This window comes from Rana temporaria, chromosome 3, assembly GCF_905171775.1.
Source record: "Rana temporaria chromosome 3, aRanTem1.1, whole genome shotgun sequence".
Taxonomy (NCBI): domain Eukaryota; kingdom Metazoa; phylum Chordata; class Amphibia; order Anura; family Ranidae; genus Rana; species Rana temporaria.
Genome location: NC_053491.1, coordinates 97924425 through 97938035, shown reverse-complemented (window position 1 = coordinate 97938035; position 13611 = coordinate 97924425).

Below are 13611 nucleotides of genomic sequence, written 5' to 3'. Positions count from 1 at the left end.
TAAATGATATTGGGTCTGAGATCAAAAGTAAAATTTCTGTCTTTGCAGATGACACCAAGCTATGCAGTGGAATAACGTCCTTGCAGGATGTCTCCAATTTACAAGCCGACCTCAATGCACTGTCTAATTGGGCGACTAAGTGGCAGATGAGGTTTAATGTTGATAAATGTAAAGTTATGCACTTAGGGACTAAGAATATGCATGCATCATACATGCTACAACTGGTGGGATCTGTAGTGAAGGATCTTGGGGTTTTAGTTGATCATAAGCTCAATAATGGCATGCAATGCCAAGCTGCGGTTTCCAAAGCGAGCAAAGTCCTTTCTTGTATTAAGAGAGGTATGGACTCCAGAGACAGAGATATAATTTTGCCCCTGTTCAAATCATTAGTAAGACATCATCTGGAATATGCAGTTCAGTTTTGGGCTCCAGTTCTCAAAAAGGATATCGGAGAACTGGAGAAAGTGCAGAGAAGGGCAACCAAACTGATAAGAGGCATGGAGGAGCTCAGCTATGAGGAAAAATTAGAAGAACTAAATTTATTCTCTCTTGAGAAGAGGAGAATAAGGGGGGATATGATCAACATGTACAAATATATAAGAGGTCCATACAGTGAAATTGGTGTTGAGTTATTCACTTTACGGTCAACACTGAGGACAAGGGGGCACTCTTTACGTCTAGAGGAAAAGAGATTTCACCTCCAAATACGGAAAGGTTTCTTCACAGTAAGAGCTGTGAAAATGTGGAACAGACTCCCTCCAGAGGTGGTTCTGGCCATCTCAGTAGATTGTTTTAAGAAAGGCCTGGATTCTTTCCTAAATGTACAGAAAATGTTTGCCTAGGGTCCAGTCAATATCATTAGTAAGACATCATCTGGAATATGCAGTTCAGTTTTGGGCTCCAGTTCTCAAAAAGGATATCGGAGAACTGGAGAAAGTGATCCAGGGTAAATCCGATTGCCTCTCGGGGGATCAGGAAGGAATTTTTTCCCCTGCTGTAGCAAATTGGATCATGCTCTGCTGTTTTTTTTGCCTTCCTCTGGATCAACTGTGGGTATGGAGTTGGGTTTATGGGATTGTACTGTGTTTTTTATTTTGTTTATTTTTTTTGTGGTTGAACTGGATGGACTTGTGTCTTTTTTCAACCTGACTAACCATGTAACTATGTAACTATGTAAAGCATGTGGATAGCAGAATTGCGTGCAAGAGGGGGCCCAAGAAAATGTTTGCCTAGGGTCCAGTCAATATCATTAGTAAGACATCATCTGGAATATGCAGTTCAGTTTTGGGCTCCAGTTCTCAAAAAGGATATCGGAGAACTGGAGAAAGTGCAGAGAAGGGCAACCAAACTGATAAGAGGCATGGAGGAGCTCAGCTATGAGGAAAGATTAGAAGAACTAAATTTATTCTCTCTTGAGAAGAGGAGAATAAGGGGGGATATGATCAACATGTACAAATATATAAGAGGTCCATACAGTGAACTTGGTGTTGAGTTATTCACTTTACGGTCAACACTGAGGACAAGGGGGCACTCTTTACGTCTAGAGGAAAAGAGATTTCACCTCCAAATACGGAAAGGTTTCCTCACAGTAAGAGCTGTGAAAATGTGGAACAGACTCCCTCCAGAGGTGGTTCTGGCCAGCTCAGTAGTTTGTTTTAAGAAAGGCCTGGATTCTTTCCTAAATGTACAGAATATAACTGAGTACTAACATTTGTAGGTAAAGTTGATCCAGGGTAAATCCGATTGCCTCCCGGGGGATCAGGAAGGAATGTTTCCCCTGCTGTAGCAAATTGGATCATGCTCTGCTGTTTTTTTTGCCTTCCTCTGGATCAACTGTGGGTATGGAGTTGGGTGTATGGGATTGTACTGTGTTTTTTATTTTGTTTATTTTTTTTGTGGTTGAACTGGATGGACTTGTGTCTTTTTTCAACCTGACTAACCATGTAACTATGTAACTATATAAAGCATGTGGATAGCAGAATTGCGTGCAAGAGGGGCCCCAAGAAAATGTTTGCCTAGGGTCCAGTCAATATTTAAGACGGCCCTGGCTACAAGGGTCCATAGATTTAATTCTGCCACAATTAGGATTTAGAAGGAGAACCTTAACTTGTTCACCACTACATTCAGGTAAGAAAAAGTAGTAATAAAAACACACATACTTTGAATAAAATATATTTTATGTTACATTTTTACCAATGTTTACCTAAAGTTTCAATTAGGGTTGCACCGATACTGGTATCGGTATCAAAACTAACCATTTGCACAAGTGCTACTACTCATGCAATTGCTCTGATACCTGAAACAAAGAATTGCATGCAATTTGAACAGGAATGTGGTGTGATTCCTGTCCGAATTGCATGCAGTTTCCCACGGCTGCTTCTGTGTGAACTCAGGCTTGTTATAGTGATTTCAGCTTGGGTTCACCAGGAGCGGTGTGGGATACTGCATGAGAATTCCCGTTCAAATGACATGTGATTCTTTGCAGTGCGATTTGAGCCCATTCATTTTACAAAAAGGATACCACAAAGGTATCGTTACTCGGTATCTGTGACTAATTGACCAAAAGTATCGGTACTCATGTTCACAGGTAAAAAAAAACTGTACTGGTGCAACCCTAGTGTCAATACATTATACTGTTGTATTGACACTATAACAAATACAGTATATGTAATATGGTTAATATTTAAACCTGAATGTATCTGGGACTGTTATACCTGTGCATCTTTAAAGTGACTGTTAAGCGTCTTTTTTTATTTTATTAAAATAACAAACATGTTATACTTACCTTCTCTGTGTAATGGTTTTGCAAAGAGCAGCCCTGATTCTCCTTTTCTGCCCCCCCCCTTCCGGTGCTTCTGGCCCTCAAACCCCCTTCCCCGGTAAGTGCCCCCATAGCAAGCTGCTTGCTATTGGGGGCATTCATGCATATTTGCTCCCAAGTCCCGTCTCCCAGTCACTGGCTGTGATTGATAGCAGCGGGAGTCAATGGCTCTGAGCCAGTTAGAGCCACAGCTCTCGTGCACATCACTGGATCGAGATCGGGCTCAGGTATGTATTTAGGGGGGGTTTTGGGAGGGGGAGATGCATGCTGACATTTTTTTCCTCGTTGCACAGAATGTAGTATTATAAAAAAACATTCTGCCTTTACAACCACTTTAAAGCATACGTCAAGAAAAATGATTTGAATAAAAAAAAAAAAAAGAAGATTTTGGGCTTATTACCCCTGGAAACAAAACATATCCATTCACACGTTTGAAATAAGGGAGCATCATCACTTTTATTGGACCAGTATCCATGTTCATAGAGACTGTTTTTTCCACATATTTATTTGACATATGTATTCACAGATATATGTATATATAGTATAACACAGTGTTTTCATCATTGGATACACTTTAGCGCTACATTTATGTGTTTTGTGGGCTTATTACCCCTGCATGTTATTACTTTGAACTGATTTTGGTTTGAAATGCCCTAAACCACTTTTTTTTTCCATTTGGTGAAAATGTGCTTCCTACCCTCCCACTGCAGAGCTAAGAAGGCATATGAATGAGTATTGACTATGCCTCTAATCACAAGAGAAAAGAGAAGGAGGTGTGTGTGACCGGGACTGTTCAGAGCTAGGACTCTGGTGTCTGCTACATAGTGAAGGGGTCAGGAGTGGGTAAAGAGTGGTTTCAGGCTCTAATGCAAAAATGTAATAAATTAACATTTTTCAATAATGTAAGAGCATTTACAACTTTTATGCAAAATGTGGAATTTGTCTTTAAAGCCTAGCTATATATATATATGACCAGTATAGAAATACATCTTGACAATTAAAATGTATACGAGAGAAACATGTGTTCAAAGAGAATGAAAAAATTACAGGAGCATGCATACAACAGTTATCAAAACTGGATGTTAAAGGAAAAACAGTAAACAAGCCAGAGTACAGTGGAACACAATATATCTATTGATTTGCTTACCCTGCGGGAAAAACCATAACAGACACCTGAAATATCAAGTATAGACCTGAATACATAAGAACACCCTGAGCGTTGTCACCAGTACATTGTCTATTAATATAATGGGCTGTTACTCTACTCACATACCCTAAAACCCGGGGAGGGGTGGGCCTACCTGATTTTGAGTTATACCATAGAGCGGCATTGTTATCCAGGGTTTTGGAGTGGTTCCCTCGCCCCTTCCCCAAAGCGTCTACGATGGTGGAACAGGACCTGTCTGCCCCTGATCTCTGGGCCTTACTCAGGGGGTACGGGCAACACCTACATTTACTCTCTGATGCTTCTCCATTGACGATTGCTGCCCTACAGCTTTGGTATAAGAGGGGATTGTTCTCATTACTGTCCTCTGACCCTTCACCACTCGCATCCCTATTTGACCATCCCGCATTTACACAGGGCATAGGCTCATGCTCGGTGGGGCCATACTCCCGCCACGCTTGGCCCGTAGCGAGATCTTTTGTGAACCCCGTTTCCAGATCTCCCGTAGTGCCCAGTGTTCAAGGCAATTGACTCACGGACCTACGCATTTCCTCCTTCTGCTCTGACCTTTTCTCCTCATCCCAGATTCACAGACCCCTTACGGAATTTGAACAGCTGTGCTCTCTCTCAGAAACGCTGAGACATCTGCTCTCCTCCATGTACACACTACAACACACATTGATACATGTTCAACCTCCCTCTTACACAAGGAAGTGGTCCACGGATCTGGAAAAAGAACTCCACCTAGTGGATTGGCAAAAGTCGTACCACTTTACACACAAATCCTCTATCTCCTGTTATTCCCAGGAGAAAAACTTTAAGCTCCTCTCCCGGTGGTACAGGGATCCCCATTCTTTGCATAAAATGTTCCCATCTGTGCCTCCCTTGTGTTGGCGATGTGGCTCGGCAGACGGTAGCTACCCTCATATTTGGTGGAAGTGTCCGGCAATTCAACCCCTTTGGTCTCAGGTTTTTGCCATATACAGCAGGCTCTATGACCGGCCCTTGATACCCTCACCGGAGATAGCTTTGCTGTCCATACTGCCTGGCTCCATATCTTCCCAAAAAGGCACCTTGTTGCGCTTTGTTTTGTTGGCCACAAGGCAGCTTATCCCACAATTTTGGAAAACTTCTACTACCCCTCCCCTGTCCTTGTGGGTCTCTGTGGTCAACGACATCATGCGTATGGAGGAAATGCTGGCCTTAGATAATGACACTTATGATAAATTTAAGTTCTTGTGGCTTTTATGGATCGATTACTCTACCTCGGATTCCTTGAAGTTGTTACTGAAGTCTCAGAGCCTGTCCTAAAGTTCGACCTACTTACCTCTTTCAGGATGACATATTGTGGTCTGCTCGGTCCTCTTCTCCCCTCCTTTTCACTCTCCCCCCCTCTTTTTTTTTCTTTCCCTTTTTTCTTTTTCTTCTTCTGCTTATTTGCCCTCATCCAGTAGTTAGATGTCGGGCTGATAATTTATATCTCGCTGGTCCTCATTGCCTTTATGTATAATGTATTGCTGTCTGCCTGGTTCAGGCGGCAACTGCGCTTGTCTGTGATAACGCCCCCTGCCGTGCTAAGTACACGTTCAGACAATACACTGGCCGCAGGGCAGGCCAGCACCTCCAAGGCGTAAAGGGCAAGCTCAGGCCATGTGCCCAATTTGGAGACCCAGAAGTTTAAGGGGGCATAGCCGTCATTCAGTACATGTAGGCGTGTGCACACATACTGCTCCACCATGTTGCTGAAATGCTGCCTCCTGCTAAAACGTTCCATATCAGCTGGTGGTGCTGTTTGTTGTGGCGTGCTGACAAAGCTTTTCCACATTTCGGCCATGCTAACCCTGCCTTCTGAGGTGCTGGCGGTGCCCCTGCTGCGTTGGCGACCTCTTCCTACTCCTCCTCTGCCTTCGCCTTCTGATTCCACTGTGCCCCTGCTGCCAAGTGGGAATTGCACCAGCAGCACGTCTACCAGTGTGTGCTTGTACTCGCGCATCTTGCGTTCACGCTCCAGTGAGGGAATTAAGGACGGTACATTGTCCTTGTAACGGGGATCCAGCAGCGTGGCCACCCAGTAATCAGCACCTGTTAAAATGTGCGAAACACGCCGGTCGTTGCGGAGACACTGCAGCATGAAATCGCTCATGTGTGCCAGGCTGCCCAGAGGCAATGAAAAGCTGTCCTCTGTGGGAGGTGTATCATCTGTGTCCACTGTATCCCCCCAGCCACGCACCAGTGATGGCCATGAGCTGGTCTGGATGCCATCCTGCTGTGAACATGGTTCCTCCTCCTCCTCCATGTCTTCCTCCTCCTCATCCTCCACAGCGTCATCCTCCAGAACTGTGCCCTTGCTGGACAATTGTGTACCTGGCCTTTGTTGGTGCACAAACCCACCCTCGGAGCCACTTGTGAATGACTGCCCTGAAAGCCTTGGAAATTATCCCGATTCCTCCTCCTCCTGTGCCACATCCTCTTTCATCATCGCCCGTAGCGTTTTTTCAAGGAGGCATAGAACTGGGATAGTCACGCTGAGAGCGGCGTCATCAGAACTGGCCATGTTGGTGGAGTACTCGAAACAGCGCAACAAGGCACACAGGTCTCGCATGGAGGCCCAGTTATTGGTGGTGAAGTGGTTCTGTTCTGCAGAGCGACTCACGCGTGCATGCTGCAGCTGGAACTCCACTATCGCCTGCTGCTCGCACAGTCTGGCCAGCATGTGCAAGGTGGAGTTCCACCTTGTGGGCACATCACATATGAGGCGGTGAGCGGGAAGGCCGAAGTTACGCTGCAGCGCTGGGTGAGAACGCCGAAAGTGCGCACAGATGGCCCACACTTTCTGCAGCAGCTGTGGTATATCGGGGTAAGTTTTCAGGAAACTCTGCACCACCAAATTCAGCACATGCGCCAGGCAAGGGATGTGCGTCAAACCGGCTAGACCCAGAGCTGCTATGAGATTTCGCCCGTTATCGCACACCACCAGGCCCGGCTTGAGGCTCACTGACGCCAACCACTCATCGGTCTGTTGTTCCATGTCCCTCCACAACTCCTGCGCGGTGTGTGGTTTTTCCCCCAAACAGGAAAGTTTTAAAACTGCCTGCTGGCGTTTACCCATGGCTGTACTGAAGTTGGTGGTGAATTTGTTACGCTGACTGGATGAGGAGGCGGTAGAGGAGTAGGAGGAGTTAGGAACAGGAGGCAAACTGAAGCGCCCTGCAATCCTCGGGGGTGGAAGGACATGCGCCAAACTGCTATCCGCCTCAGGCCCAGCCACCACTGCATTTACCCAGTGCGCTGTTAGGGAGATATAACATCCCTGACAGTGCTTACTGGTCCACGTATCCGTAGTTAGGTGGACCTTGGCACAGATGGCGTTGCGCAGTGCACACCTGATTTTGTCCCCCACTTGGTTGTGCAGGGAAGGGATGGCTCGCCTGGAAAAGTAGTGGCGGCTGGGCACGACGTACTGTGGGACAGCCAATGCCATCAGGCTTTTAAAACTCTGCGTCTCCACCAGACGGAATGACAGCATTTCAAAGGCCAGTCATTTTGAAATTCTGGCATTCAGGGCCAGGGATCGCGGGTGGGTAGGGGGGTACTTCCTCTTCCGCTCCAGTGTTTGGGAGATAGAGAGCTGAATGCTTCCATGGGACATTGTGGAGATGTTTGGTGATCCAGGTGGTAGTGTTGCTTGCCAGTCCTCTAATTGAGGGGTGGCAGGTGTCACTACAGAGGTGGATGAAGAGGCAGAGAGGCCCGAGACTGATGCAGAAGAGGAAGCAGGAGGAGCCAGAGACCTTTCTTGGTTTTTGAGGTGTCTACTCCACTGCAGCTCGTGCTTTGCACTTAGATGCCTGGTCATGCAGGTTGTGCTCAGGTTGAGAACGTTTATGCCTCACTTCAGGCTCTGATTGCACAACGTGCAAACCACTCGTGTCTTGTCATCAGCACATTGTGTGAAGAACTGCCACGCTAGGGAACTCCTTGGACCTGGCTTTGGTGTGCTCGGTCCCTGGCTGCATTGGGCAGTAGCAGGCGTACTGTCTAGGGGACAGATGCTCTGCTTTGGCACCCTGCTCCCTCTTCTGCTGTGCTGGTGGCTCTGTGTGACCACCGCCTCTTCCTCCGAACTACATGGGTCACCTGCATGAGGTTGATTCCATGCCGGGTCGAGGACCTCATCGTCCTGCACATCCTCTTCCACCCAGTCTTCACCACTGCCCTCCTTGTCGGTCTGCACAATTGCAAAAGCACCGGCAACTGTGTTTCATTATCATCCAAGACGTGCTGTGATGGTCCCCCCATGTACTCATCTTGAAATATAAGTGGTTGGGCATCGGTGCACTCAATCTCTTCCACTTCTGGAGCTGGGCTAGGTGGATGGCCCTGGGAACACATGCTAACAGACTCATCAAAAAGAAGAAGAGACTGCTGCATGATTTGGGGCTCAGACTGCTTGGCTGATTTGCAAGGGGGTGAGGTGAAAGACTGATGGTGGACATCGGCTGCAGGCGCAAACTCTGAACTTTCAGCACAAGACTGGTTGGAAAACAATGTGAAGGAACTGGAGGCATTGTCAGCAACCCAATCTACTACCACCTGTTCTGCTCCTGGCCTCAACATTCGTAGAGCTGGATTAGGCCCGACCAAATACCGATGCAGGCTCTGTCGGCTACTCGCACCTGAGAAAGGTGTTTCACTTGTGCGTGTAGCTGGCACAGACCGACCACGTCCTCTCCCTGTAACAGGAGCTCCACCAGCAGCACCACGACCGCGGCCACGTCCCTTATTTGACATTTTCCTCATATTTCTCAAATGTAGGATCTTGCCCTAAATGGGTGGTTTTTAAATACAACAATAGTGTAATATGCAGAGATTCACATATATAATTCTGTCCCTATAGCAAGAAGCAGGAACCTAGCCCTAAACAATGTACTGCACAGACAGTATATCACAGGGGACAGGTAGAGTGCTGGTGAAATATGCAGAGATTCACCTATATATTTCTCTACCTATAGCAAGAAGCAGGAACCTAGCCCTAAACAATGTACTGCACAGACAGTATATCACAGGGGACAGGTAGAGTGCTGGTGAAATAGGCATAGATTCACCTATATATTTCTATACCTATAGCAAGAAGCAGGAACCTAGCCCTAAACAATGTACTGGCTAGACAGTATATCACAGGGGACAGGTGGAGTGCTGGTGAAATATGCAGAGATTCACCTATATAATTCTGTCCCTATAGCAAGAAGCAGGAACCTAGCCCTAAACAATGTACTGCACAGACAGTATATCACAGGGGACAGGTAGAGTGCTGGTGAAATATGCAGAGATTCACCTATATATTTCTCTACCTACAGCAAGAAGCAGGAACCTAGCCCTTAACAATGTACTGGACAGACAGTATATCACAGGGGACAGGTGGAGTGCTGGTGAAATATGCAGAGATTCACCTATATAATTCTGTCCCTATAGCAAGAAGCAGGAACCTAGCCCTAAACAATGTACTGCACAGACAGTATATCACAGGGGACAGGTAGAGTGCTGGTGAAATAGGCAGAGATTCACATATATATTTCTCTACCTATAACAAGAAGCAGGAACCTAGCCCTAAACAATGTACTGCACAGACAGGTGGAGTGCTGGTGAAATATGCAGAGATTCACCTATATAATTCTGTCCCTATAGCAAGAAGCAGGAACCTAGCCCTAAACAATGTACTGCACAGACCGTATATCACAGGGGACAGGTGGAGTGCTGGTGAAATAGGCAGAGATTCACCTATATATTTCTCTCCCTATAGCAAGAAGCAGGAACCTAGCCCTAAACAATGTACTGCACAGACAGTATATCACAGGGGACAGGTAGAGTGCTGGTGAAATAGGCAGAGAGATTCACCTATATATTTCTCTCCCTATAGCAAGAAGCAGGAACCTAGCCCTAAACAATGTACTGCACAGACAGTATATCACAGGGGAAAGGTAGAGTGCTGGTGAAATATGCAGAGATTCACCTATATATTTCTCTCCCTATAGCAAGAAGCAGGAACCTAGCCCTAAACAATGTACTGCACAGACAGTATATCACAGGGGACAGGTGGAGTGCTGGTGAAATATGCAGAGAGTCACCTATATATTTCTGTCCCTATAGCAAATAGCTGGAACCTCTCCCTAAACTATGTACTGGACACACACAGTATATCACAGGTGGTGACAGGTGCAGTGCTGGTGAAATATACAGAGAGTCACCTATAGATTGCTGTCCCTATAGGAAATAGCTGGAACCTCTCCCTAAACTATGTACTGGACACACACACAGTATATCACAGGTGGTGACAGGTGCAGTGCTGGTGAAATATACAGAGAGTCACCTATAGATTGCTGTCCCTATAGGAAATAGCTGGAACCTCTCCCTAAACTATGTACTGGACACACACAGTATATCACAGGTGGTGACAGGTGCAGTGCTGGTGAAATATACAGAGAGTCGCCTATAGATTGCTGTCCCTATAGGAAATAGCTGGAATCTCTCCCTAAACTATAAGATGCAGATCTCACAGAAATAAACAGTGCTTGTGTAGATTTCTGAAGCAGGATACACCTCTCTGACACTGTCCCTCAATCAACAGCAGCCTGTCCCTATAGCAAATAGCTGGAATCTCTCCCTAAACTATAAGATGCAGATCTCACAGAAATAAACAGTCCTTGTGTAGATTTCTGAAGCAGAATACACCTCTCTGACACTGTCCCTCAATCAACAGCAGCCTGTCCCTATAACAAATAGCTGGAATCTCTCCCTAAACTATAAGATGCAGATCGCACAGAAATAAACAGTGCTTGTGTAGATTTCTGAAGCAGGATACACCTCTCTGACACTGTCCCTCAATCAGCAGCAGCCTCTCCCTTCACTAGCTAATGCAGAGTGACGAGCTGTGCTGTTTGCCTCTGATATAGAGGCTGGTCACATGCTGGGTCACATGCTGCACTGGCCAATCACAGCCATGCCATTAGTAGGCATGGCTGTGATGGCTTCCTAGTCACACTAGTAAAACAAATGGCGATTGGCTGCCGTGCAGCGCGCCATAAAATAGCCGAACTCCAAAACAAAACCAAAGTCCGTACCGAACCCGAACTTTACAGTTCGGGTTCGCTCAACCCTAGTTGTTGGTTATCAGATGAAGCAAAGAGGCACTGGTATCTTGCGAGTCCTACCTAGGACCTAAGATTTTGATAAACTTTGCTGGACACCCCCTAGCTTTGTATGTCAACTTATATAATGGTGGGTTTTGATTGATTTGGGGTTTCCATAGATCAACATGGAGAGGATCTGACCTAATCCAGTACAATATAACAACTTTTCTGGCATAGTAAAGCATAAGGTGTAGAAACATTTGGTAGACAATTCAACATCATCAAACACACCCAAAAGGCACCATTTAGGATTACAAATATTAGGCATCTGAAAGGCTTCTGAGATAAAGGCAGTTACTGCTGACCAAAGGGGTCTAACCTTAGAACAGGACCATACCATATGAAGGAAGTCTCCCTGTTCTATGTCACAGAAAAGCATTTTGGGAGTACAATATGTGCGTGGTAGGTACCTTAACTGTATCAGCTTGTCCCTGGTGGAGATTACTGTATCTGGGTAGGAGGTACACACTGCTTTCCAGTTCTCTTGAGTAAAGTTCATTATATCCTTCACCTATTTGTCTTGTGCTTTCTCTAGTGGCAATGGTTTATCTAAGAGTAGGGTATAGTAGGGGAAGAGATAAGTTTAGAGTGATTAGGCAAAAGCAGTGCACGTTCTAGTTTGGAGTTACATAACTGCACATCACTCAATCCCAGCTGGGCTTCTGCCGCATGACGGAGCTGTAAGTATCTAAAATGCCATTAGGGGCACCTGATATTCTCGTAATTGTAAAAATGTTTTAAATACCCTGTGATCGTTTAACTAATGGAGATACTTTAAGCCTCGATCGGCCCAATGCAACGTATCAGAAGGGGTGTAAAAGTGCAGAAAACAAGGGTTAAACCATAAGAATTGATTTAGGTGAGGCTACATGAGTGGCTTCATTAAGTAGTCAAGCAATGATTGTATATTTGTAAAGAAGACTTCAGAGTTATTGTCCCTTGTGTAGTATTTACAGTTCATCTATAGATAAGTTTACCCAAACTTTCAAAGGATAATACAAAAACCGCTTCAGCAGCAGTAGCTGCATTATTCATCTGTGGGAAATCCCACCAATGTAGATATACTACTTGGGCAGCAAAAAAATAAAGCTGTAAATTAGGGAGCACCAAACCTCCTCTATATGTATGGAATTGTAGGTCTCCAGGAATAACCTGGGAACCCCAGGGTGCCACAGGTAAGAAGAGAGATGTGCTTCTAATGCCAAGTACACACGATCGTGTGTGAAAAAAGATAGGAAATTCCTATCGTCAGTGTGCAACTCTGATGGAGAAAAAACCCACGCATGCTCAGAATCAAGTCGACACATGCTCGGAAGCATTGAACTTCATTTTTCTCGGCTCATCGTATTGTTTTACATCACCCCGTTTTGGACGGTGGGAATTTGGTCTGACAGTGTGTATGCAAGACAGCTTGAACAGAATTCCGACAAAAAATTACATCGGATTTTATGCCATCGGAAATGAAATGATGAGCCTCATCCAGTTTAAAACCCCTCCTATGGCGTTACGCATTGGGGTTTTGCATGGTGAGGAAATCTCTTTCCTAATTCTGCCTAAATCCTCCAGTCCCATCATTCTGGGTCTTCCATGGTTGCAGAAACACTCCCAGCATCTTAAAAGGAACTCTGGACAAGTATTGGCTTGGGGCCTCAGTGTCAGCAACGATGCGTTTCCAAGGTACTACCACCTCCTTCCATTCCTCTGGCTAAAAGCTCCACAACTCCCATGTTGCCTTCCCAATATCAGTCCTTCCGAGATGTTTTCTGCAAAAAGTCAGCTGATCGCCTTCCTCCTCACATAGACTATGACTGCTCCATTGATCTGTTACCAGGGACCTCTCCTCCCCGAGGATGAGTCTACCCTCTATCTATCCCAGAGACACAAGCCATGTCTGAATACATTCAGGAAAACCTGAAAAAGGGTTTAATCAGGAAATCCAACTCGCCTATCATTTTTTCTTTGTAGGGAAAAAAGATGGTACACTCCATCCATGCATCGACTACAGGGGCCTTAACACCATCACTGTAAAGAAACGATACCCTCTTCCTTTCATTTCGGAACTCTTTGACAGACTGCGAGGTTGTCATGTTTTTACCAAATTGGATCTTAGAGGGTCCTATAATTTATTAAGAATCCGGGAAGGAGACTAGTGGAAGACCGCCTTTAACACCAGGGATGGACATTATGAATATCTTGTGATGCCTTTTGGCTTATGCAATGCCCCAGCTGTCTTCCAAAATGTGGTTAATGAGATCTTACGCGACCTTCTGTATGTCTGTGTTATTGTATACCTGGATGATATTCTTATTTTCTCACCAGACTTACTGACCCATCATCTCCATCTGAAAGCTGTGCTACAGCGACTTGTCTATATGCTAAATTGGAGAAGTGCCTATTTGAACAAACTCAAGTTCCATTTCTGGGCTACATAATCTCGT